At 37.7% G+C, this 23,912-nt stretch overlaps 1 protein-coding gene across 9 annotated transcripts in view; it reads left to right on the top strand.

Moving 5' to 3' along the window:
* The window catches only part of rassf7a (Ras association domain family member 7a), a 79,775-nt gene that overhangs the window by 29,596 nt on the left and 26,267 nt on the right, over window positions 1-23,912 (top strand). For 2 of the 9 annotated variants that reach the window (XM_061917608.1, XM_061917611.1), the window contains exons 1-2: window positions 1,550-1,951; window positions 4,080-4,171. The exons of 4 other annotated variants lie outside the window; for them this stretch is intronic. The gene's annotated coding sequence lies outside the window, so the exon portion shown is untranslated. Of the gene's footprint in view, window positions 1-1,548; window positions 1,952-4,079; window positions 4,172-23,912 lie in introns of those variants that run through there. 3 more of the 9 variants (XM_061917610.1, XM_061917607.1, XM_061917617.1) reach the window with 2 other exon arrangements.

The raw sequence follows: 23,912 nt of genomic DNA on the forward strand, positions 1-23,912 counted from the left end.
AAAGTGTACGTATGATAAAAAATTACAGACCTCTGTCATCATTTTAAGTGGGAGAACTTGCACAATCGGTGGCTGACTAAATACTTTTTTGCCCCACTGTAGGCCACTGGTGATTTGATTTCCCATAATGTTAGTAAAAATGTTGTTGATGATTGTGGCACTATGTGTTGTTATTCTCCTTGGTTTCATTATGGTTGTATACAGAGACAAACTGTACATTGTGTCAATGAAGTCATCGTTTTTTTGCTTTGTTAGATTTAACAAAACAATGTTAAAATCACCACAGATAAATATATATTTTATGGTTCACAGAGGAAAACAGTTGACCCATCCACTCATTGAAAGTGCCTATGTTTGAACCAGGTGCCCGGTATACACAACTCATGAAGATATTTGTCTTCTCATCATTTATACTTTCAACTGTTACACATTCAAATAATCCATCAACAGCTAAGGTCATATTTGTTTAAAGTTTAAATTTAACAGATTTATGAATGTACAAAGCGACCCCCTCCTAATTTATTGATTCTGTTTGTAAATCATAATTCATAGCCATTCAGACAAAAATGAATACCTTTATCATTTCTTGGCATAACTGTGGGAAAGGGGAGGTGGAGGGTGGACGGAGAATTTCGGATGATTTTAATGTGTCACTGTAGTGTAGTGTTTCACTTGGCTGACCTCCATACTGCTAACATGGGTTCATCCATCACATAGTGATGGTGTGAATGTGAGTGAGAATTGGGATAGGCTCCAACTCCCTCTGACCCTTTTTAATGATTATTATAACGATGCTGACGAAATGTGGGTTACGAACTGCTATAAAATTACTAAAGCACAAAATGAATCGATCACACCTTGATTGTTCAGATTGTCTTGGAGGAAGTTTCGCCTCTCATCCGAGCAGGCTTAATCAGTTCATGTTCACAGTTTTATTTAGGACAGAACATTGTATGAAAAATGTGTCACTGCTATGATAGCTTTCTTATATTAAAACTGATCACTAACAAAAGTTGTTACACGGGAATCTTTTTTGGTATCAGGTGCAGTATCAGTCCTCAGTCTTAAGTTTCAAGTTTGGGCGGTAGTCAAGGAGCAGAACGAGGTGCTGAAGTTTAAAACTCAGGGTGAGTTGGAGCAGGATAGAACAACATGTTCTGTGTAGGATTCAGATTTTACGACGATGCCATTATTATATTTGTATGTATGATATTTTCGTGGCTTTTGTTGTTTACACATGCTCTTCTCTGTAGCTAAGTGGTGACATGTGGCAGATTATTTTGCATAATCAAATGCTCACGTCACAAGAGACGTAAGCATTTGGTATGCTTCATGTTATCGATTTTACAAACACTATTTTGTACATACAAATGACTTACATTTCCATTCCATTCAACAGTGTAGCAATAGGAGAAAATTGATTGAGTGCGAGCATGAAGCTGAAGGCAGACTCTTACCTGAAAAGGGGAGTGGAACCAACCTGTCAGCACAGCAGGAAAGGGTGGGGACTAAGATAATGACAGAGGGTGGAGTGACAGATAGGGTGTGTTATTCTCTTTGGTGAGTGACCGAGAGAAGGAGACGAAGGAGGGGTGGAGATAGACAGAGCGAGAGAGAGAGCGACAGTAAACTCTTCCAGGCGCTCAGATCCTGGTTGTGGTGGAGACACCCAGGGGCAGAGCATTCCTGAGGCAGGCAGCCAGACGGAGCGAGAATACAGAAGCCGCGACATCCTTCATACCTCTTGGTCACCACGTCGGACTGCCTCTGACCTCTTCTTCTTGACGGACTGTCCTTACTTCCTGTCACACACACAGATGCGTGCAAGCGCTGCCTTGCATACACTGGGAGTGTTGCTCTCTGCTATTGTCAGAAGTAAAGGCAGGGAAACTCTGAGATCTTAACACGGACAGAAGACTCAAGGCAGTGAAAAGAAGATATTTTTTTCTGGGTGAGTGACATGCTTTTTATTGTGTTTGAATGTGTCTTTACTTGTTTCAAAAGTCAGCGCTGGGAAGTTTCTTTGAAGTCAGCTGTTTGGTCGGTGACATTACCATGTGTTTGGAAAGGAATGGCATATGAAAACTTATGAGGATAGGCATAAGATATGTTTTTAATGTATCATAGATTGTTACACTTAGGAATTTAAGCTGCATCTCTGCGACTATGACTTCCAAGTTGCCCTCCTGTAGGAAACAACTCCAACCTGTTTGGGCGAAACTTTTCTCTTTGTGCTGTCCTGATTTTTACATTTTTTAGTGTGCTTTTAAGGTTAAGTTGCTACCTGCACAAAAGCAGCCATTCCTGTGCCTGTTTTTCGTTTTTAAGAGAGTGTTGTTCCCTGTTAGAACTATGAGACAAGTGCAGGCTACTTCTTGTAGTCACACACTGCCTGCTGCTTTTATCACTGGAGGATTAAAGATTAATTCATTGGTGGCTCGGACAGAGTTCAGTGCAGCATGCACCAGCCTCTCTTAGCTGTTAGTGTGCTACACATCTCAAGTACCGACACCATGCAAGCGTAATGTACCACAGTCTATTTAAACCTTTACTCATTATTTTGTCTGACGGGCATCCCATTTAACATTGTCAACATGGTGAGTGCCAGATGGAAAACCTGTTAACGACATTTTTGTTATCTAATTTGAGATATTCCCCTGTATTTAAAAATAAAATAAAAAACACAGTCTTACTGTGGGTATTACTCGGATGTATATGTTCTGCCCATTTGAATGGTTTCAGACTGGTAATACATGTGCTGATTGTAGAGGAAGAACCATAATCAATAACCTGACCTAAGTTTTTTTTTACTTTTTTTTGGGTAATAACTGGTTGTTTATTTATTTTGCTTGCAGTTGTCAGTTTAATTGTTGCCATGTCTTTTTTGTTATCACTTTACTTTCTGAGTCATTCGTCTCTTGCACTGTTTTTAGGACTAGGGATTTAGCGATCTATCGATTACCAATTAGTTATTGGAGGATTTCTGTGAAAAATTAAATTATTGTTATTGCCGATAAATGCCTTTTAATGCCAATCCAAAATGCCAATCCCATCCGGCTGACATTGTATTTATTTTTTGTCCTAATTATGTGTATCCATACACAGTGTGGAGACGCTCCTATAATAATCACTTTTATTACGAAAAATTAACTGCATTTCCTAGAATCTTAAGTAACATTATCACTTGGGGACGAGGCTAAACATGTTACATGCAGAAAACAAGCCAGGAGCAGGCATGCTAATAGTTAAACAGACTGCTAAGCTAGTTTTAAACAACAGAAGAAGTAAGTGTTTAACGTTAAGAAGTCTAGATATAACTGTGTTAAAGCTGAAAGTAAGCAGTTGTTAACATAAAATTAACAATTAGAGTAATAAGAGTTTAAAAGAGAATAATATAACAACTATGTGTCAACTATGGAAGTATCGCTAAACAGTATATTGATAAATCGTAGTAAAACTCTCCACGGTTAGTAATACTGTTTTGAATTAAACATTTTGTAAAACCATTATTGATAACACTTTGAGAAACTTATGAATCCGTGAAACTGCTCATTTCTAGGAGAACCAAGATAGTGCTACCTAGCTTAAATGCTAACATGAATGCAAGAAACACAAACCTCTTTTCCCAATAAAAAATAACATTCCCTAATCAAAATTTTTATAAACACATTACTGTCTGAGCAACTAAGATATTCACTTGTGCACATTTAACCTGGTTGTGCTCTCTTAACCCCGAGAGCTCGATCTGTACTTAAAGGAATATGACATCAAGAAGTGAATTTGCGTGACGTCGATTGAACCGGACGTGACGCTACCAACACACATTTCTTTCCTAATCCTTGAAAAACACTACAACTTTTACAAATTAAAACAGAAAAAGATAAACATATTTAAAAACTCAGATACAAATGATTATGTATTATTATATAACATATTTGTTCTGCCAAGAAAGTGCTTTGTGGCTATTTATTTATTGTATTTTATGTTTTAAATAAAACTTGATTATAAGTGTGTAAGAGTACTTTTTGAGCACATTCAACAATGCCGTGTTAATAATGATAACCGTGATATCATTGCAGCTGGGATAGGTTCTCGACTCAGATCCCACATCAGGACAAGAAAAAACTCAACCGAGTGGGAACAACAAAAAACCTTGGAAGGGACCGCAGACGTGGGTTCCTTTACATACTCGGTATCTGTATTGATATCTGCTGATCTCACTAATGGATGATCGGAATCGGCAGCGTAGAACTCTGATTGGAACATCCCTAATTAAGACCAAGACAGAGTAGAGGAAGTTTTTGGTTTTGGTTTTGCAATAAATTATTGAGACCTACCTGTTAGTCAATCAAATAATCAGGGATTAGGGCTAAATTCTTAAATTTTCCCTGAAAATGATATTTTTACCTTACCATGACATTTTGGGAAATTCCATGCTTTTACGTTTTTGGCCACTATTTAGGAAGTACCTGTTTTTTTTACCAGCATGACTGTTCCACAGTACACAAATTGAGGTACAAAAAAAGCATAGTTGAGGTTTGGTGTGAAACTTTTTTTAAATGTGGTTAGACCAGTGGTGGTCAAACTTTTTTCACCAAATGCGACCTCAGAAAACACTTGGCTCTCCAAGTACCACAATAATAACCAACAATAAAAAAAAAACAATAGCGTTTTAGGCCTACATATTCATTAAAAAGAAGGCACATATTTAATTTAAGAAGAGTACTTAATGTTTTTGACCACAGTAACATTACACACAGTTTAAGCAGTAACACTGTTTGGATATAGGAAAATAAAACACTCTACTTTAATCAAGTGATTATTTTGGCGTACCATTAATGGTACACATACCACAGTTTCACTGGTTGAGATAATTCTAAGAAGATGGAGCCAGAGTCGGGTGTAACAGTTAAACTATTTGTTGGACAGCGACATTGCTTGTAACACTACAGTGGCTTTAGTTTGAACTTCAGACCATTGAATCGGCATTCCTGAGCGAAAATGCCCATAAACCAGTCTTGTCAAAAGTCTTCTTGGAGGACTAAAATATTGCTGCATAGAAAGATAACCTACATATTTCCTTCCATTTTTAGTCCCTGGAGGGCTGCTAGCATTTTGTATCCATCTAATTGACAGAAGATTGACAGTAAAAAGGATGCACATACACTATGTTACGCAGCAGACAGCAGGACATTTATATCGTTTGCTCGTAAGCACTCACTTCCCCCTGCCTCTTATGCCTCGACTTCTCTTATTGTTCTTGAATGGGTTAAGGAATGCTGAGATCTTAGCATCCTCTGAGAGTTAATGCTGCGTTCTTCACTCTTAATTTTACCGTTTTTTCCCCCTCATATACTTAACATATATAAATAAAGTCCCATTCTCATCAAGTGCAAGCTCGTCTGTCGCCTGTCAGCCGATGGCCTGTCTGTCATTTAGCTCACGTGGAAAGGAAAGCAAGCCCTGCCATGCACAGCACAATATCATTGGGGAGTCTTGATGGAAATTTACAAAAGTAATTCTTCAAGCTGTGAAGTGACTTCATTTCCCGGGCCCTTATCAGCCATATTTACTGACTCCCGCAGATGCACTCAGGGCCGGAGGTAATTGGATGACGCTAGGACATGAAATAATATGTTTGAATGGTTTCGGGCTGTGATTATTTTGGGAATGTGGTTCCTTCGCTCCTTCTGTAGATGTCTTTTTTTTCTCAAGTGTAGCTTGGTCTAACTCTCACACTCCTTGTTCCACGCGCTCTTCTCCTGCCTGTGCAATGGGATGGAAGGCAATTCTGTGCTCATGTCAGATCCATTAGGGATGAAAGTACACTGCAGTGATAAAAGATTGATCCAGTTCTCCCTGTATCACATTTTCATCTCTCACACCCATTTCCCTCTTCCTCCCTTACACTTGATTCCAATCCAAAGTCAACCCAGTTTTGGATCTATCAACTCTTCTCTTTTTGTCTAGATAAGTCCTCTTCACTGAGTTGACTTGTACTCTTAGGATTTAAAGAATAGAAAACATTCTCTTTTTGTGTAGAATACGACCTGTTATACAAGGTTACAAGCTGTCGGATAAACAGTGACAATACAATATTTTCTCCCCATTAATTTTGGGGTTGGGGGTTTAATGTTCCAAAAAAATGGAGGCTTCTGATCTCCCAAGTGTATGGACCCTGGATGGGTAAACAAAACTTGGCTGACAGAACCAGTAAGAGACTGGCATTCAGCCCAGAAAAGCCCACTTCACCTGTTGGTTTCAAAGAGATAAAGACAAACACAACAGACCTGTGCTTTGTCAGCTGGGAGGCTATAATTACTGAGAGGAGGAGGAGATTTGGAGAAGGAATTTTACTGCGGCTTTGCTTAAGATGTTTTAAGTGCATTTCCAAACACTGTTATTGTCGGAAACCGGCATATGTTTTGAGAAATCCATCCCTTTGGGAATGTTTGCTGCCGTCAGCTTGGAATTTATCTTATACATTTGATGTGTTCATGTGGTGATAAACACACAAAACACACAGTTAATTGAATAAACATTGCATACAAAATATGGGGAGCGCAGAGGAGGCAAGGGTAATTCAACTACCCTACATTTTCAATCAACTCTACAAATGTACAAATAATAATGTTATTGTTTCTCCTTAGTATAATGGAGTTGTATTAGTTTATATAGAAGCCTTTTAAGGCTAGAGGGCTTTGTAAATTGAGGCTCCACTGTACAGAGGTTATAGGTTATTCATACAGTACAGTTTATGCTTCTGGGAGTTTTTTCAGGCAATAAAAAGTCAACTTGTAAGACACCCCATGTATAGCACAGTTAATCAGCGGCGGGGAAAAACATGTTTCCTGGAACCATGGTGTCGTGGAAGAGACCCCAACAGTATTTACTAATTTAAAGTGTCTAAATCAGTCTTTATTTAACTATCATTTAGAGTTTGGTGGCTGGAGTAAACCAGCGATTCTTAGGATGGCCTTTCAAACTTTTCTCTACTGAAGGTCATGTTCCCAAGCGAGTTCAGCTGACTGTAAAGATCCTTTGAGAGAATGCTGCCATTGCCTGTCAGGGCCAACATGTTGTTTCCTTAATGGGTCCGTGGATGTTTGCTCTGTCACATCACCGAACCTATGTCCTCATATCTCATTCCTCAACAGGACAGGCAGTTTATAGTTGAAAGAGTAATGCACGTCTAGGTCTATTTGTCTCGCTGTCCTTGGTGATTGTAGTGCAGTAAACATCTCTGCCACCCCCTCAGGGATGGCCACGTAGTAGCTTCTGTGAGCAGCAGGTTGCTCCCTTGCTCAACCAGCCATGCTGTTTTGACTCTGCACACAGAACTGTCTTGGCAGTAAATAACAGGGTGCTTGGGCCAAGGGCCCCGGACAGGGCGGGGAGCGCAGGAGAAGGGGGGTCAGAATGCCAAGAAGAGAAAAAACATGTCTGCCTCGGTACTTTGAAATACTAAATCAAGTGAATGGACAGGGCAGGCAGGTGCATTTGACAGACAGGTCTGCCACTTTAGACAAAATTGACACTGGCCTTTCATTCAACATGGATCTGTTCAAATTTGGGCAGCAATTAACGATTATTTGGATTGTCGATTAGTCAACAATTGCCTTAACGATTAGTCGGAAAATAAAGTTTACACATGTAATGGCTGTAATTTTTCCATCGACTTCTAAATGCAGCTTAATTTATTTTAACCATGTGCGTACTAACAATGAAGAAGACTAATTCATTCATAAATCCTGATGGGTGCTGGTTGGCGCCTTGCATGGCAGCTCCCTCCATCAGTGTGTGAATGTGTGTGTGAATGTGGAAGTAGTGTCAAAGCGCTTTGAGTACCTTGAAGGTAGAAAAGCGCTATACAAGTACAACCCATTTATTTATTTATTTATAAATTCTTATTTTTACTGTAATTGTCTTGCTCATTTAGCTTTTACAAAAATTAAAATGACTACTAAAGTGTTGTCCATTTAGAAAAAGGACACACAAATTGCTAAAAAAAAAAAAAAAAAAAAAAAAATTTTACCTTGTTTATGTATTTAAAAACAGTTAAAATAGGAGCAATAAAAACGAACAACAAAGAACAAAATATAACTTCATCAAAGAGAAAAGAACAATTTTGTGATGATGTTTAAAAATCTTCACACTTTTATATTGACAATTGTTAAATTTTGGGCTGTTTTAGCACTCTTAATAGACTCAAAGTGTACATTTGTATTTTTCATTGATTCTTTAATAGATTGTATGTTTAATCTTATGATACCTGTGTGTGTGCGTGCGTGCGTGCGCGTTTTTGTGTGTGTCTGTGCGTGCGGGCGCGCGCGCATTCGGTTCACGTTAGTAATTGTGCTTTTTTTCCTTCACGGCATTGCAAATTGACACTGCTTTAAATGTACTTGAGCTGATGTGGACAATGTTTAGCTGGCTGACTTTGGCTAAAAAAAATGTTTGCGCAACTCTTTCTCACACTTATTAGCTGGATAGCAAGGCATAATCTAACACGCTTACCGAGGCTGAGATCGCGTCCTTCCTCCAGGTGTCTGTCATCATGTCCCCGCTTTAAATGTTTGTGTATCACAGATGTGCAGCCATAAAAACAAGGTCTGCTTTGCAAATTGAGCAAGGTATTAATGTTTTTAACAAAAATAAGAGGGCATTTTATCACACTTTACATGTTATCGCTGGTGATGTTTTTGCGAGTGGTGATGCTAACCCGCTTCCGCACGGAAAAACATGAGTGACGATGTCACGACTACTGTCGACAAATATTATTGCTGGCGAGATTAATGATTGTTGACATTTGCCAACAATGTCGATTAATTTTTGCAGCCTTAGTTCAAATAGATACACAGTTACTAATGCACACAAATGCCAAGCCATGTACAATATTTTTCGGACGAAAGGCGCATTTTTAATCATTTTATTATCTCAAAAATCGTCAATGCGCCTTATAACCCGTTGCGCCTAATGTAACAATGTATGGAATAACAGTGGTTGTGCTTAACCACCGCAAAGCTATTTTATTTGGTACATGGTGTAATGATAATTGTGACCAGTGGATGGCAGTCACACATAAGAGATATGTGTAGACTTCAAAATGATACCAGTAAATAACACCAACATCTTTGATGATTTTCTATTGAGAATATAGAAAATTACACACGGTGCTCAAAAATCTGTCCACATTTTTTAGTACCGACTCTGGTAAGTGATGAAGCCTCACCGCTTGATTGATTGTCGGAGGATTAAAGGTACTGTAGTCAGACGTACTGTGATTCAACATACGTTCTTTTTTTATAGTGTGTATAAGGACCGCAAAATGGAACCTATTAGCAGTCATATTATCTGTCGTTTTGTTTGTCGATATTATGCAAAACCAAATGTTCTTGCCTTCTGGTACCTGAGATCTGCATAAGTCCTGAAAATTTGCGCGAGTCCGTGCCGAAACACCAGTCGATAAGCTTCTTCTTTTTCTTTATCTTCTTGTTATGGGGCTTTTATCCTCCGCTGTTGCCATTTCTAATATAGAGTAGCATAAAGGTCTACATTTTAACATTTTAAACAAAGGACCTCCATTACATGTTATGTAGACCACAATAAAGTGTTTTAATTGTAGAAAAATACTTGATATGACCCTTTTAATGCGTCTTATAAACCAGTGCACATTTGTATGAAAATAGACCTGAATAGACCCTAGGCAGTGCGCATTATTATCCGGTGCACCCTACGGTTCAGAAAATACGGTAATATAATTATATACAGCTAAATGTCCCTTGTGAAAGACAAGTCCGCTCTGAGGTTTTAAGGATAATTACACTTTAAAACTTGCTTCATGTTTTACTGATAGTAGTGTCAGTATCTACTATTCGTATGTGTGTGTTTATTTCCAGTAATCTTCAGACAGAGGGCTAAAAGTTGGTCTTTGCAGAATTATCTTAGCTCTTAAAAACTGTCGATGAGGCATAACTACAGTATGCAGCGGAGCTTTTTGACTATTCCTCTTCATGACATACTCACTCGCACACTCAAACACAGCTCTAACAGGCTCGATACTATACTTCTGCCTGAGAGTAATGACAGGAATTGGGATGACATCATAGTCTAATTTGCATAACTGGTCATGGTGCATATACATGTAATGGGTCCAGTAGAAGAGAGGAATATTGTGGGAGAGACAAAAAGTGAGTAAAAACTTTCTTCTGTCACTTCTTATTGGCCTTTTTTTATGTAATCGATGAAGCCGTCTGTGAGTGCTTTCAGATAGGGGAGGGGTCCGCTCTAGCACCTGCTGCTCATTGTGAAGGGCACAATGTGCTTTCATGTCAGATCCTCCAAAAGTATCCAATAAGACAAAAAAGTCGCTACATTTCTTGCTATTTATTCAATCCATATTCAGATTTTTTTTTTTAATTAGCTGGAAATTATACCCAATATTCCATTCTCATGAAGACTTATACAAGAGCATAAACATGGTCACTTTCACATCCATGAAACCATCTCCCATTTATTTGGGTACAAACATCCTCTTTAGATGCAGTGACAAACTTTATTTATTTAGGATATATCATTTTTGAGAAACCAGGGCTTAAAGGGGAACTGATCTTTTTTTTTCGAAATCATTATGACACGACCATGGATGGATTTTTTTTTATAATACATTCTAAATATTAAATACATTTGATCAAATGTCTGCTTATACGCCATTGTATTGTGCCTATACATTCCTTAAGTAACTTTAATCACCCCCATTAAGGTTTTAAATACATGTTATAATTGTAATGTAGTAACAGGCACATTTGTAAAAACATTTATTGTTTACGCATTTTGCGAGGATGTTCATAATTTTCCATTTATATGTACAATGACTCATAATCCTCGCAAAGCAAAGGGAGGTGGACCAAAGCGTCTTTTCGTGTCGTTCTCGCCATTTCTGAGTCTAATTTGGCTGTCAAAGGGTACCAACTTGTCGGAATACCTCTTCAGCCTTCTTCTATCCAGATGAGATGAAAGATTTATGATCTAGAATAAACTTCAAGGGTGCCGGGAAGAGATGAAACAGCTGACCACTCGATGATGTAAACATTACACACAAGTTTGTGATCATGGTGCCGCTATACAATATTTTCATTTCGTTAGCACAATATCACTAATACTTGGTTAATATTCAAGTCACAAAATGTAAATGGAGTGTTGTTGGCGCTTTATGGATGTACATTGGTGCCGCTGTAAACAGATTTTTGTTCACAAGTTAGAATGCAAAAAAAAATATCCATCCCTCGTCATGTCTTTCATAATGATTGTAAACAATAGACAAAAAGTGCAGTGCAGCTTCTCTTATACTGATACTCCCCCTCTGCCTCAGGCTATGAGACTGTTATGGTGTCTTCCTGCAGCTTCCAATGTTAGTCCTTATTGTCTCATGCCCTCCCGACTTTTCTGATGTCTATAACATGTTCTGGAATCTTTATGAGAAGACAAAAAGACAATTGTATTTTTTATGATTTTTAACTCGTACTTAAAAGTAAATAAACATCTGCTTACAATGGAGTCAATGGGAGGTCATTCATTCCGCTCATAAAACCCTTTAAATCAGGGGTTCTTTTCCACTACAGAGGGGCCCAGGACCCACTCTAACACTAACACTGACTTAGTCCTTTTACTCTTGATTTTAATTATATTCCACAGTTAAATCTAACCTACAAGTTTAACAGGATAAACGTTTTCAAGACAGAACATTATTACAAAACAGAACTTAATTACAAAACCGATAGACGGACAACCATTCACACTCACATTCACAAACCAGGGCAAATTTAGTGTTGCTATTAATACATATATTTCTTAAATAAACAAAGGAAAATACAGCTTTACCACATTAGTCAATTCTATTTTTAAGACTTAAAAAACTATGACTTCAGCTGTAGACTTCTTCTGTTTGTTTGAGATTATCATTACTGCCCCAAGTGGTGGAAAAGTGTATTACAACTGAATAACGCTGCGGCCCATAAGGACAACAGCTGACAAACTCTGCTCTGTAGAGGGCGCACACTGCCCAACAGTGGTTAAAAAACTCTGCTCTAAATAACCGTCCAAAAAGGTGCCAACAATATTCCATTTACATTTTGTGACTTGAATATTAACCAACTATTAGTGGTATTTTTTTTTCAAGAACTAACATAGACAAAGTATTTATAGCGGCGCCGGGATCAGAGTGCTAACTATCTTGTGCTGCTATTTACATTACCATACAGGTGAGCTGTTTCTCGCCTAGAAGCTCATGAAAGTTTGTTTTTGATTATAAACAATTCTTCTCACTTTGATAGTAGAAGAATGAGGACATAATCTGGTAAGTTGGCCAATTTTAGCATCCAATTTAGACACGGAAATGGCGAAAAATACATGAAAAGATGATTATGAGTCATTCTTTATCTAAAGGGGAATAAATCCACATTCTAACAGTCAGCATCAGAGTGACAGCAAACATTGTACAGTAAGTGATGTTTTATTGTTTGTTGTCTTTCATGAAGTCTGCAGTAAATAGTAATTAGGGATGTTGTCAAAGACAAAAGCAAACATTGTGATGCGTTTGTGATGTTAATGCGCCACCATACTCTTATATGAGCAAACGTACATATTACATATTACTACAAATGTGTCTGTTCCTACATTACATATATACTTACTATAAAACCTTGATGGAGGTGTTTAATAGTTTTTTTTAAGCGCTTTATAAGAAAAATAGAGCGACTCCTACAGGCTCTATTGCAAGCTAGCTTTTGATGGCATTTATTTAATATTTACAATGCATTAAAAACAATTAAGTATGTGTTTTTGTCTTGCATAAGGATTGTGAATGATAGGCACAATTCCAAAAAAGTGCAGTTCCCCTTTAAGATATTATTAGAGAATGGGAAACTGAGACCTTACGTAAGTGTCATTGATTCGAACAATGTTCTCACGACCTGAAGGTCTGTCTCTGTTTACCTCTCTGCGGGCCAGGTATGTTGGAACTCCTAAGGTAAATATTAGGAGGATATGAGAGAAAACGTTCAACATTAACCAGTTAGTAACATTTTAGACTCTAAAACTGGTGTTTTTGATCAGGTTCTGACAGGTTTTTACAAAACTTCAGTCACAAAAGTTGTTCTAGTCAAATCCATCAGTTACACTGTAGCTTAGTCTCTCGCCATGGTGGTTGATTACTGTCCCTTGTAATTTTGATGACCTTAGGCGGATTGGGAAAAACCGTGTGGAGTTCTTGCCTTTCATCTTTAAAAAAAACATTGATTCAGCAGACAGATATCCGTTTTTGAAGAAATCATGTATTTAGCTGTCAAGCAGAATATTAGCACTGCAAAGGCATATGCATCTGCTCTGTCTTGGGGTGATACCAGCTCCAAGACTGAACCCAAGACCGAATATGCTGCATTCACTGGGATAGGAGGGCCAACTGGTGCTCTTTAAAAAAAGTAGAGCACATGTAATAAATGCAGACAAGTAAGTGTCAGCTTGCCAACACATCATTTAAAAAGTCAAGTTAATTTTCATGCCATTCTAAATAGGTTATTTTTCTTTAAAACAGTGTCTGAAATATTAGAGGCTTAACGTCTGGGAAATTATGCTTTTCAAAAACATTTTATTTTATTTTTTTTTTGCTGTCCTTCAAACTAGATATGCTGGATATCTTAAAGAAGCCAAGCTTAATTAAAGGTACATTTTACAAATATAAAAAAAACAAAAAAACTGAACAAACTTGAGGTGAAAGAGATGAGTTTCCACTTTTGTGACTTATAAATGTTGTTAAAATGTTGGATATTTGTGTAAAACAATGCCAAAGCAACAAATCATAGGGTTCATGCATTTGGGCGTGAGTTTTAGAAAACCTTTGACCACTGTGTTTTGCAGTCTTTTTTTAATCGTGGGGACAGTGTGATGTCACAGTGTGGAGGGCAAACATATTTGGGCATCGGCTGTCGGCTCATGCTCCTCCCCTTCTGCTTTAAGCTATGAGAATATTATGGCCTCTGCCTGCACCCTCTAATGTTGGTCCTTATTTTCTCAAGCCCCCCCCCCCCACTCCGCCTGCCCTGTCATCTATAAAATAAGTACTTTCGTGTTTATTTGTCCTCATTTTACTGTTTTGTCATGAAGAGCCTCTATAAAAGTGGATTGGCTGCTAAACCTTGATGACATGTCTCCTTGGTTTGAGGGACATAATGTAACATAAAGTATTATTTTCATCTAATCTTGGCGTGTGTGAAATATGACTGAGTGACTGACATGCAATGACATAAATTCTGCTAGAAGCAGGTATTTTTATGCAGTGCTGTATCGATCTGAGAGTGGGCAGGTTTACCTTATGTTGTGACTGTTGAAGCTATATAATGTTTATGAAGTTTATTTTCGACTGTGTCTGGAAAATAAATTGCTGTTATGTTCGTGGTCGGAATAAAATATGTTTATTTTGTTTAGAGTATTAGTAGGATTTTATGCACTGCTTAGTTTTAGCTCCAAAAGGTTCATTATGTCTTCTTATTGAATATACGTTATAGTTTATTGTAGTCAAACAAGATTTTGACATAAAAAAATAAAACTTTTTTCCAGCTACATGAACACACGTGCATCACTTAGAGGGATTACTACCGTGGAGCGAAATGTACACACTTTAACGCTTACAGCAGCCCTATGAGTGAGGAGTTTATCCTCATACTGCCATTTGTATTGTAGTTTTTAACACCATGTTTGATAGATGAAAACTAGTTAGCCTTGCGGACATTCCATCACCAATTATTGTGAGCTTGAAATACGTCAATATGAACATGTATTAAACTTTGAGCTATGGAGCTTTGAGCCCATACAGAATGTGCCATTGGCGTGGGCGGGGGCCGCTTCATGGGCTTCAAGATGAGCCACTGTTACTTTAATGCTGCCATGGGCTGTGAGAGGGCTTAATTTGATATGCGCCGGAGTCTGCTTTTTAAATATTAATTTGACCGACGATCACCCTCATTGAATTGTGGCAGCCAAAATCGTGATCAAGATTAAAATTGTATTATTTTCACAGCCCTACCCTTTGCTGAGCCAAATGCAATTACTTGGCGGGCCATATTTGGCTTACAGGCCCCACAACTGCTGGAGTGCCATGCGTATAATGTACAGTCAGTGGAACAACATCAGTTCTATGTACCTGTAGAGTGTAAATTATTCATTTCATGCTGTTTATTTATCATACGAACCATTTTCCCCAAGTGGAAATTAAATCATCAGTCAGATATATGCAAATATGTGTCTACGTTGCTCAGCAAATAACTTTTAAGTAGGATTTTTGTTTTCTTAAAAAAGGGTTTGTTTCACTTCTAAAAAATTGAAAAGTAAAAAAATTGAAGAATTTAAAAAAAACAGTCGTGAATAATTCATAAGAGGAGATGTGGAGGAATGTTTTAAATTACTAATGAGTTTAAGCTTTAAACCGGTGACACTGGACGCTGTGGAAATCGTGACTCTCCAGTGACAGATGCAAGCACGCATAGAGGAAATGACAGTGACCCACACGCAGGTGTATCTGAAATAAAAAAACATCAACACTTTCTGAAATGTTTAGGATACAGATAACTCTGCAAAAGTCACTTTTTTATCCCAAATAATACAACTGTCTATTGAGCACATGTGTGACCTCGAAAAGGAGCAGCATCCTTCCCTGACAGGGATTGCTGAGTCAAGTCGGCAGTGTACAATTACACATGGGTGACCATCAAAAGGTGATGAGAGCCTTCTTCTCTGGCTCACCCAACGGTAGGAAGTCCTGCGCTTAAAGGGCTAAGCCTGCGGGCAGCAAACCCACTCATCCTGTGCCCAACTCTCTGTGGAGCCCAGTGCTGCTTGTGCAATCTGGCGTTATCATTCTCGCCATTTGCTGCTGGCTGTGCGTGTGTGTGCGTTTACATGAGTCAGCACAAACAAAGTCCCCGTCTCTGATATTGTCTACTCTGTTTAGTTTCCCGGCTGATGCAAACAACCGTCTGCCAAGCCAGGTATGAATAAGTTTCAAGACCGTACAAACTATTTTGGCCACATGCTGTGGAAAGTCAAGTCAGATCTGTTTCAGTATTTCACTATATCCCTAACTTGTTTCCGGATTAGGCCACTTGAGCACCTTGGCGAACAGTCTTCTGGTGGATTCATGATGACTAACAGTAACAGGTGATAGTGTCTCAAAGACTGTGTCAAGTTCGGCTGTAGATCAACTTTAGCCATTAACCCACCTCTGTCTGTCAGTCAGGGTCATCTTTTTTTAAACTTTTAACAGATGTTGAGGAAACTCACTGTAGTCTTAGCAGCAAAACAGCGTAACCTTAAAACCCACAGGATTCATTGTCTATCCGCTGCATCAGATGTGGTTATTTGTGGTTGTGCATTTGTAGTGTTACTATTGAAGATGCTATTACATAAATATAATATTTTGTATTAAAATTAATTGCTCCCAATATATCCCCCTGATTTTACTGCAAAAGTGTTATAATGAAGCACTATTTCACTTGAGATTTCACACTCGGTCAAGCTAATCATTAAAGTGAGAAGGTGGAAAACTCCAAGTATGGCGACTAAAGCTTATTAGTGCTGTTTTTCATTACCTTACCTCATGTTCATTTGCATACCAATAACAGGAGAGACTCTTTCACACTAGGGACATTGTCAAAGCGTTTGTAGGTCATAGGAGTTTGGATTTTTTTTATAATGAGAAATATTTTCCAAATTAATGTGCTATGAGGAAAAATACATTATTCATCATGTGTGTACTGTTAGTAGTGTGCTGGTGATAATTGGTGTGTCAGGAGGAAAGATTTGGTCTCATTTAAAATATACAACTTTTATCGAGTGTTTGTGTGCCGCTTTGGAATCACAAACAAAAACTACCCGGTTCTCTTTTCAAAGCACTGTTGAAGTTGCGCTTATACCCTTGAAGTACAAATGTAATCCACTCATCTTAGAATATTTACACTGTTTTATTGCTCTGTCATACACTTTTAAAAGTGTAATATTCTGACAACAAACATAAGTATTAATATTATAACCTGTCAGACCCACCAAAACTTGGATATAGTTTACTCTTGGACATCTTTCTGGCCTCTGACACATATACTTGGTTATTGAGTTTTATTTGAAGCGTTCAATTGCAGTGCTCACTTCAATGCAGATGAACTTGATTGGGATTTGGTGAACATGTAAGTCATTTATAAACTACTTATAACTACTAGCAATAAACATGTCAGTTATGAATAAAGCAAAACATATTGTAGACCAAAAATCACTTCACATTCTCTACTGCTCGCTAATGTTACCATATCTGAGTTATTGTGTAGAGATGTATTGGAAGTGAAGAAGTTGTACCGGGACACCTCCACCAAAATGTACACCTGTTACAGAATGTGTTTGCTTATTGTTATTATATAATGTGTAAAAAAAAAATTAATAAATAACATATACAATTATACTCCATCAGGGAACGTGTTTGTTTATTTTGGTTCTTTATTTATTACCTGGTTTTAGTCTACACACAGGATTTATTTATTTATTTATTTTTTGCTGTTTAACTTGTTTTTTCCCCCAAATATAAGTAATATATAGTGATGCTGTCATGTTAAAATTGCAAGTTCAGTGTTAGGTTTATTTATCAGGAAAAAAAAGTATTGATTATTGTTTATTTACACAGTTTTTCCTTAAAAGTAATGTTGAGACTGTAAGGTGTGTTTTCTTGATTACATTGATATATAGAACAAATTAATTGATATACAGTATTACTTCAACGTTAAAATAATCGATAGCTGCGGCCCGAGTTTGCTCTTTCAGCTTTTTCTCCTGCACTGGTCCTTATTAAAAGGAGTTGTTACCTGCACGTCACCTACATTTTGTTGTCCCGTTACCAGGAACCATGCAAAAATATGACATCTTACATTATTCTCCATGGGCATGAAACATAGAATGTTTCACTGATTGTACTTGTTCTTGCTAGATCAAATGATAATCAATAGATTTTTTTCAATTGTATTACTAATAGTTCCATACTTGACAAAATAGGCATAATTTTGTCAAGTGTATTGGTTTGAGGCCATAAACCAGAGATTATGAATTTATTAAAAAAGTAGGCTTGACATTCTTCTGCATTGGATTGTGTTTTTTAACTGGGGGGCTTTGCGACTCTAATAACATCACTTATAAATTCTGAGAAAAACACAGCTGGCTTAGGAAAATACATTGAGGCATATATGAAAGTGAAAATGCTAGAAAAGGGTTTGGCCATTGAAGTGGTGTTTACTTTCTTTTGGGCTCTAAATAAAATAAAAAAGCTTCTTCTCACCGTAGATAATTATCACAGTTTATTGATCCAGATGGTCTCTTCCAGCAACACATGGATACCTAGGCAAAAAGATGCGCTTTAAAATTATACAATTTGAAAGCTGGCATGAATCAGGGAAATTGTTTGTTGATATACGAGAGGGAAATTATGTGACTCATCCCCCCAATGCAAATCCTCAACTAAAATGGGTTTGTGGATGATAATTAATTCTGCTCTTGACTACGGGCATGTTGTGGGCTTAAACTGTTTGTTTTCGGTCTCACAGGTCTTTGAACACAGCAACTGAGCACTCCCAGTAGGATAAAACTTTGGATGACAAAAAAGGAGGGCCGGAATAAAGAATGCAAATTGGGCGTCAGGGAGCACAAAAGCAAGCATTTTTATTAGTTTTATCAGTCGGAACATGTGGATGCAGCAGAATGGCAGGAATAATTGGCACTGCCGACGACCCAGCGATACTAAAGGCCGCAAAAAAGGCAACTGCCTGCTTAGTGTGGTACCAGAACAACAATAATGTCTGCAATTCAGATGAGACCAGGCTACTCAGTGCCAGAGGTCTTTGAGTGTTTGTGTGCGTGTGCCCAATCCAAGCAAAGCACTGTTTATTGTTATAACAATGCCTAACCTATGAGATACTCTATTAGCAGCCTGGACCAGGGTCTTCTGTTCTCTACTCTTACTCATAGGGACTTTGACCAATGGCAAGTGCAGTGTGATGACACTGGATGCTTTGTGTTGTGTGAATGAGTATCCATCTGTGGTTATGCTCGGATGCACAGTGTGCATTGTTTCTCGGGCTCCTGTTGCCCCCGAGATAACACTGTGGGTTGAAGCACCCTTTCATAAAGATGAGTATTCACGGTTTATCTTTTTGCACCTGAAGCAAGGACATGAATGCAGAGATACCCAACTTGTGACAATGTACTGCTGGCGTGAAACCTGGCTATGTGACTCTCATACAGACACACAAGGTTTAAACACATACTATATGTGTATCATGAAAGGTATCCGTTGTCTTTTCTGCATGTTTGACTGTCTTGCTCACAAATTAGGAATGTTTGCCCAATGAAAGTTCCTGTAGGGTAGAAGTGGAAAACTTTGGTCACCCCACGGCTCAATTCTGATTCGATTATAAATTAATTATTTATACATATATATATATATATATATATATATATGTATATTATTTCGTACAATATTATGTTATTAAACTATTATTATATATTCTAAATGTATTCCATCCATCCATTTTCTACCGCTTGTCCCTTTCAGGGTTACGGGGGGTGCTGGAGCCTATCTCAGCTGCATTTGGGCGGTAGGCGGTGTACACCCTGGACATTTTTACATTTAATTATTAATGATATGGGCTTCACGGTGGCAGAGGGGTTAGTGCGTCTGCCTCACAATACGAAGGTCCTGCAGTCCTGGGTTCAAATCCAGGCTCGGGATCTTTCTGTGTGGAGTTTGCATGTTCTCCCCGTGAATGCGTGGGTTCCCTCCGGGTACTCCGGCTTCCTCCCACTTCCAAAGACATGCACCTGGGGATAGGTTGATTGGCAACACTAAATTGGCCCTAGTGTGTGAATGTGAGTGTGAATGTTGTCTGTCTATCTGTGTTGGCCCTGCGATGAGGTGGCGACTTGTCCAGGGTGTACCCCGCCTTCCGCCCGATTGTAGCTGAGATAGGCGCCAGCGCCCCCCGCGACCCCAAAAGGGAATAAGCGGTAGAAAATGGATGGATGGATATTAATGATATGTCTATAAGATTCCTTCTTTGGGTACTGACGTTTGTAGTTTTGGGTAATTTCTATTTTTTAATGTACCAACGAATAAAATATTTAATCCCAATTAATCGCAGTTTGTTCATAGTTAACTAAAAATTAATTGCAGATAGATATAGGTTTTTTTCATTCGTAAGTGTACCCTAGACATGTAATTTTCAAGTCTTTATTAACATGACTCGACAATTATTTTTGCTTTAATTAAATGTTTTTTTAAACAGTATGCTTTTTCAAACAGCTCAACACAAAAGTACATAAACACACTCCGTTAGTGTCCATGCTAACCCAGCTAACACAACGCTAAAAGAATGTTTGCAAATAGTTTGCTCTTGGTTCGTTAGACTCAGACCTTGAACTAACTCTAATCTTTGTTTTGACATTGGTCCATCAATTCATGAATCGTCAACATTTTATCCAATCGTGAAGCATCGGAGAAGTTATCAATTTTCCTACATCTTCCTGTAAGTGTATGTTTCCAAAGATTTGTTTGTGGATTCATTACCAATGAAGATTGTAATCAACTGAATTGGCATTAAATGAAACAAATCCTTCAGTAATTGTTCCAAAACCTCCCACCTTTTTTCCAAACTGAAATTGGCCCAGAGATGGGCTGGAACTTGCCCTGTGTGTTTGCAGGGCTATGAGTGACGATAACCCCTCAGCGTTATTCACCGAGGAGCCGTTGAGCTGTTTTTGAAGAGAGACAGGAAGAGGCGTTGAGGTGGTGATAAAAGACGCAAAGCAAGTTTGCTCAATGGCTGATGAGAGGAACGATAATGTTGTCATTATCTATGTTCTTGTGACCATAGCTCCAATCATAGCTATATTTTTAACCACTCTTCCGCTCCCTTCTTCTGTTTTTTAAAAATGTTTTTTGTTATAAATTGGTTACTGAAAATTAGGAATCGATTCAGAATGGTAATAAATAAGAATTGTGATTCCAATCAATTTTATTTTTGGCACCCTTACTAAATGGAGTTGGAAGCTGTTGGAATGTTTACACACTTGGACTGAGGGCGGTGACCTTAAAGGAGAACTGCACTTTTTTTTTTAATTTTGCCTATCATTTAAAATCCTTATGTAAGACAAGAACACACGTTTGTCTATTTTTATGCATTCTAAAAAGTCCTCTTTCAGTGGAGTCGCTTTATTCTGCCGATGAAGCCCTTAAAAAACTTCCAAACACCCCCACTAAGGTTTCATGTACAGTATATGCTGTAAGTATATATGTAATGTAGTAACGGGCACATTTATAATAAGTAGTAATGTTGCTCGCTTTTTTCTTGAACAACTTCACTGATTTCTGCGAACTGCAGACATCATGAGAGCCAACAAACATAATAAATCTTCACTTACTATATACTGTCAGCTGTCACTAGGATGCCAACTGATAGAATGTTATGTTCCCATTTGGATGAAGAATGACTCATGATCATTATGTATGAAAAGGAGGGTGGGACCACGCGTCTTTATTTGTCTTTCTCGCTATTTCCGGGTCTTGTTGGTCGTAAACCTTCTACTATCAAGATGAGAGTCATTATTTATGATCTAGAATACACTTCCACAAACTCACACTTGAGAAAGCAGCTCAGCAGCTGATGATGTCAACATAGCCCCACAAACTATTGATCATGCACTGCTGTAAATAGTTTGTCTGCGTTGGCTCTTATGATAATAACATCACTAATACTTGGTTAATATTTAAGTCGCAAAATGAAAATGGAGTGCTGTTAGAGGACCTCCAATTGGCTCTATTGTAAGCGGACTTTAAGCGGACTTTTATTCACATTAATTTACGAGATAGAATGCAATAAAAAAATACATCTATCGTCTTGTTTTTCATAATGAATGTGAGCGATAAACAAAATTCCCCCACAAAAGGGAAGTTCCCCTTTAAGTCAGAGCTTGAACTCTTGTCAAGGAGATGAAATTATACATTTTTCATCTTGCACTGAGTGTTAACAGGAGAGTGTTACAAGCCCCAATATGTTCAGTTTTGGTCAACACTAAGGACAACGCTTAACAGATTACCTGATTGTCTAGATTTTTTACAATCTTGTGGATATATTTATTGCCTCTTGAAGAAATTGCTCACAATTAGGGCACAGCTTGCCTTCAACAAGCAATAGCGCTTCACCATTTAGTCTTGTCTAAAGTGGAGCGTGTTTTATATGACCATATTTATGTGAACAACCCATTTAACTCGACCATGCCATTAAGTCATTTGCCACCATGTTATGATGTCTAAAATGAGCCTGCTTAACTATTTTTTTCCCACCATAAAATTTGAGCTCCACAGGGCACAATTTTATGGGAAATATCTGTTTATTTTGACATGTATTGTTAACTTCATCAATTATCGCTTCCTTGTTTTTGCATGAGCCAATTTGTCATTATGTCCAAATGGAACTGCCATATACCTTTGAAGATTCAGCATACTATGTACCTTCCGTCATTCTTGATAGACTTCTTATCCTACTTACTGCGACTAACAAAATGCATGGACATTTTTTTTTAGATTTTTATGCACCAAAAGAAACATTACGGTATATATGACGCACGTAGGTTAAAAAAAACATTTTTTGCCCATTGTCCGTATGTCTCTGACTATTTTTGGTTATATCAATAACCGATTATGCCAATATGAGTCATGCAGTTCAAGGGATGTCAAATTCAAATGCTTCCAAGTAGTTTGTGGCCTGACTAACAAGAGTTCAATGAGGCCAACATCTACAAATAGCTATTTTGTGTCACACCTTCTGCATTAATACTACACACTGACATTAAAACGGTATTACAAAACATTCAGAGAAGGATTCATTCAATGATTAATTCATTCATCCATCTTTAGCAGTGTTTACATTTGTTGAACTGACGTTTACACTGAGTTCATGTTGACGGTTTGTAATTTATTTTTAGACAGTCTTGGCGAAAATATATTTCAGTTTCAGTCAAATTTTTGTCTTTTAAATTTAGTTTTAGCCAAAGAAATTACACATTTTAGTCCGCTAAAATTACATAAAAATGCGTCGACTAAACCATATAGTAACCATATAGGGCACATTTTTATGGGAAATATCTGTTTATTTTCACATGTATTGTTAACTTCATCATTATCGCTTCCTTGTTTTTGCATAAGCCAATTTGTCATTATGTCCAAATGGAACTGCTATTTACCTTTGAAGATTCAGCATACTAAGTACCTTCCGTCATTCTTGATATACTTCTTATCCTACTTACTGCGACTAACAAAATGCATGGACATTTTTTTTTTAGATTGTCATGCACCAAAAGAAAGATTACGGTATATATGAGGTACGCAGGTTAAAAAAAACATTTCTTGCCCATTCTCCGTATGTCTGACTATTTTTGGTTATATCAATAACCGATTATGCCAATATGAGTCATCCAGTTCAAGGGATGTCAAATTCAAATGCTTCCAAGTAGTTTGTGGCATGACTAACAAAAATTTAATAAGGCCAACATCTACAAATAGCTATTTTGTGTCACACCTTCTGCATTAATACTACACACTGACATTAAAACTGTATTACAAAACATTCAGAGAAGGATTCATTCAATGATTAATTCATTCATTCATCTTTAGCAGTGTTTACATTTGTTGAACTGACGTTTACACTGAGTTCATGTTGACGTTTTGTAAATTAGTGTTGGACAGTCTTTTGGCGAAAATATATTTCAGTTTCAGTCCAATTTTTGTCTTTTAAATTTAGTTTTAGCCAAAGAAGTTACACATTTTAGTCCGC

This window comes from Nerophis ophidion, linkage group LG12 (assembly GCF_033978795.1).
Source record: "Nerophis ophidion isolate RoL-2023_Sa linkage group LG12, RoL_Noph_v1.0, whole genome shotgun sequence".
Lineage (NCBI taxonomy): Eukaryota > Metazoa > Chordata > Actinopteri > Syngnathiformes > Syngnathidae > Nerophis > Nerophis ophidion.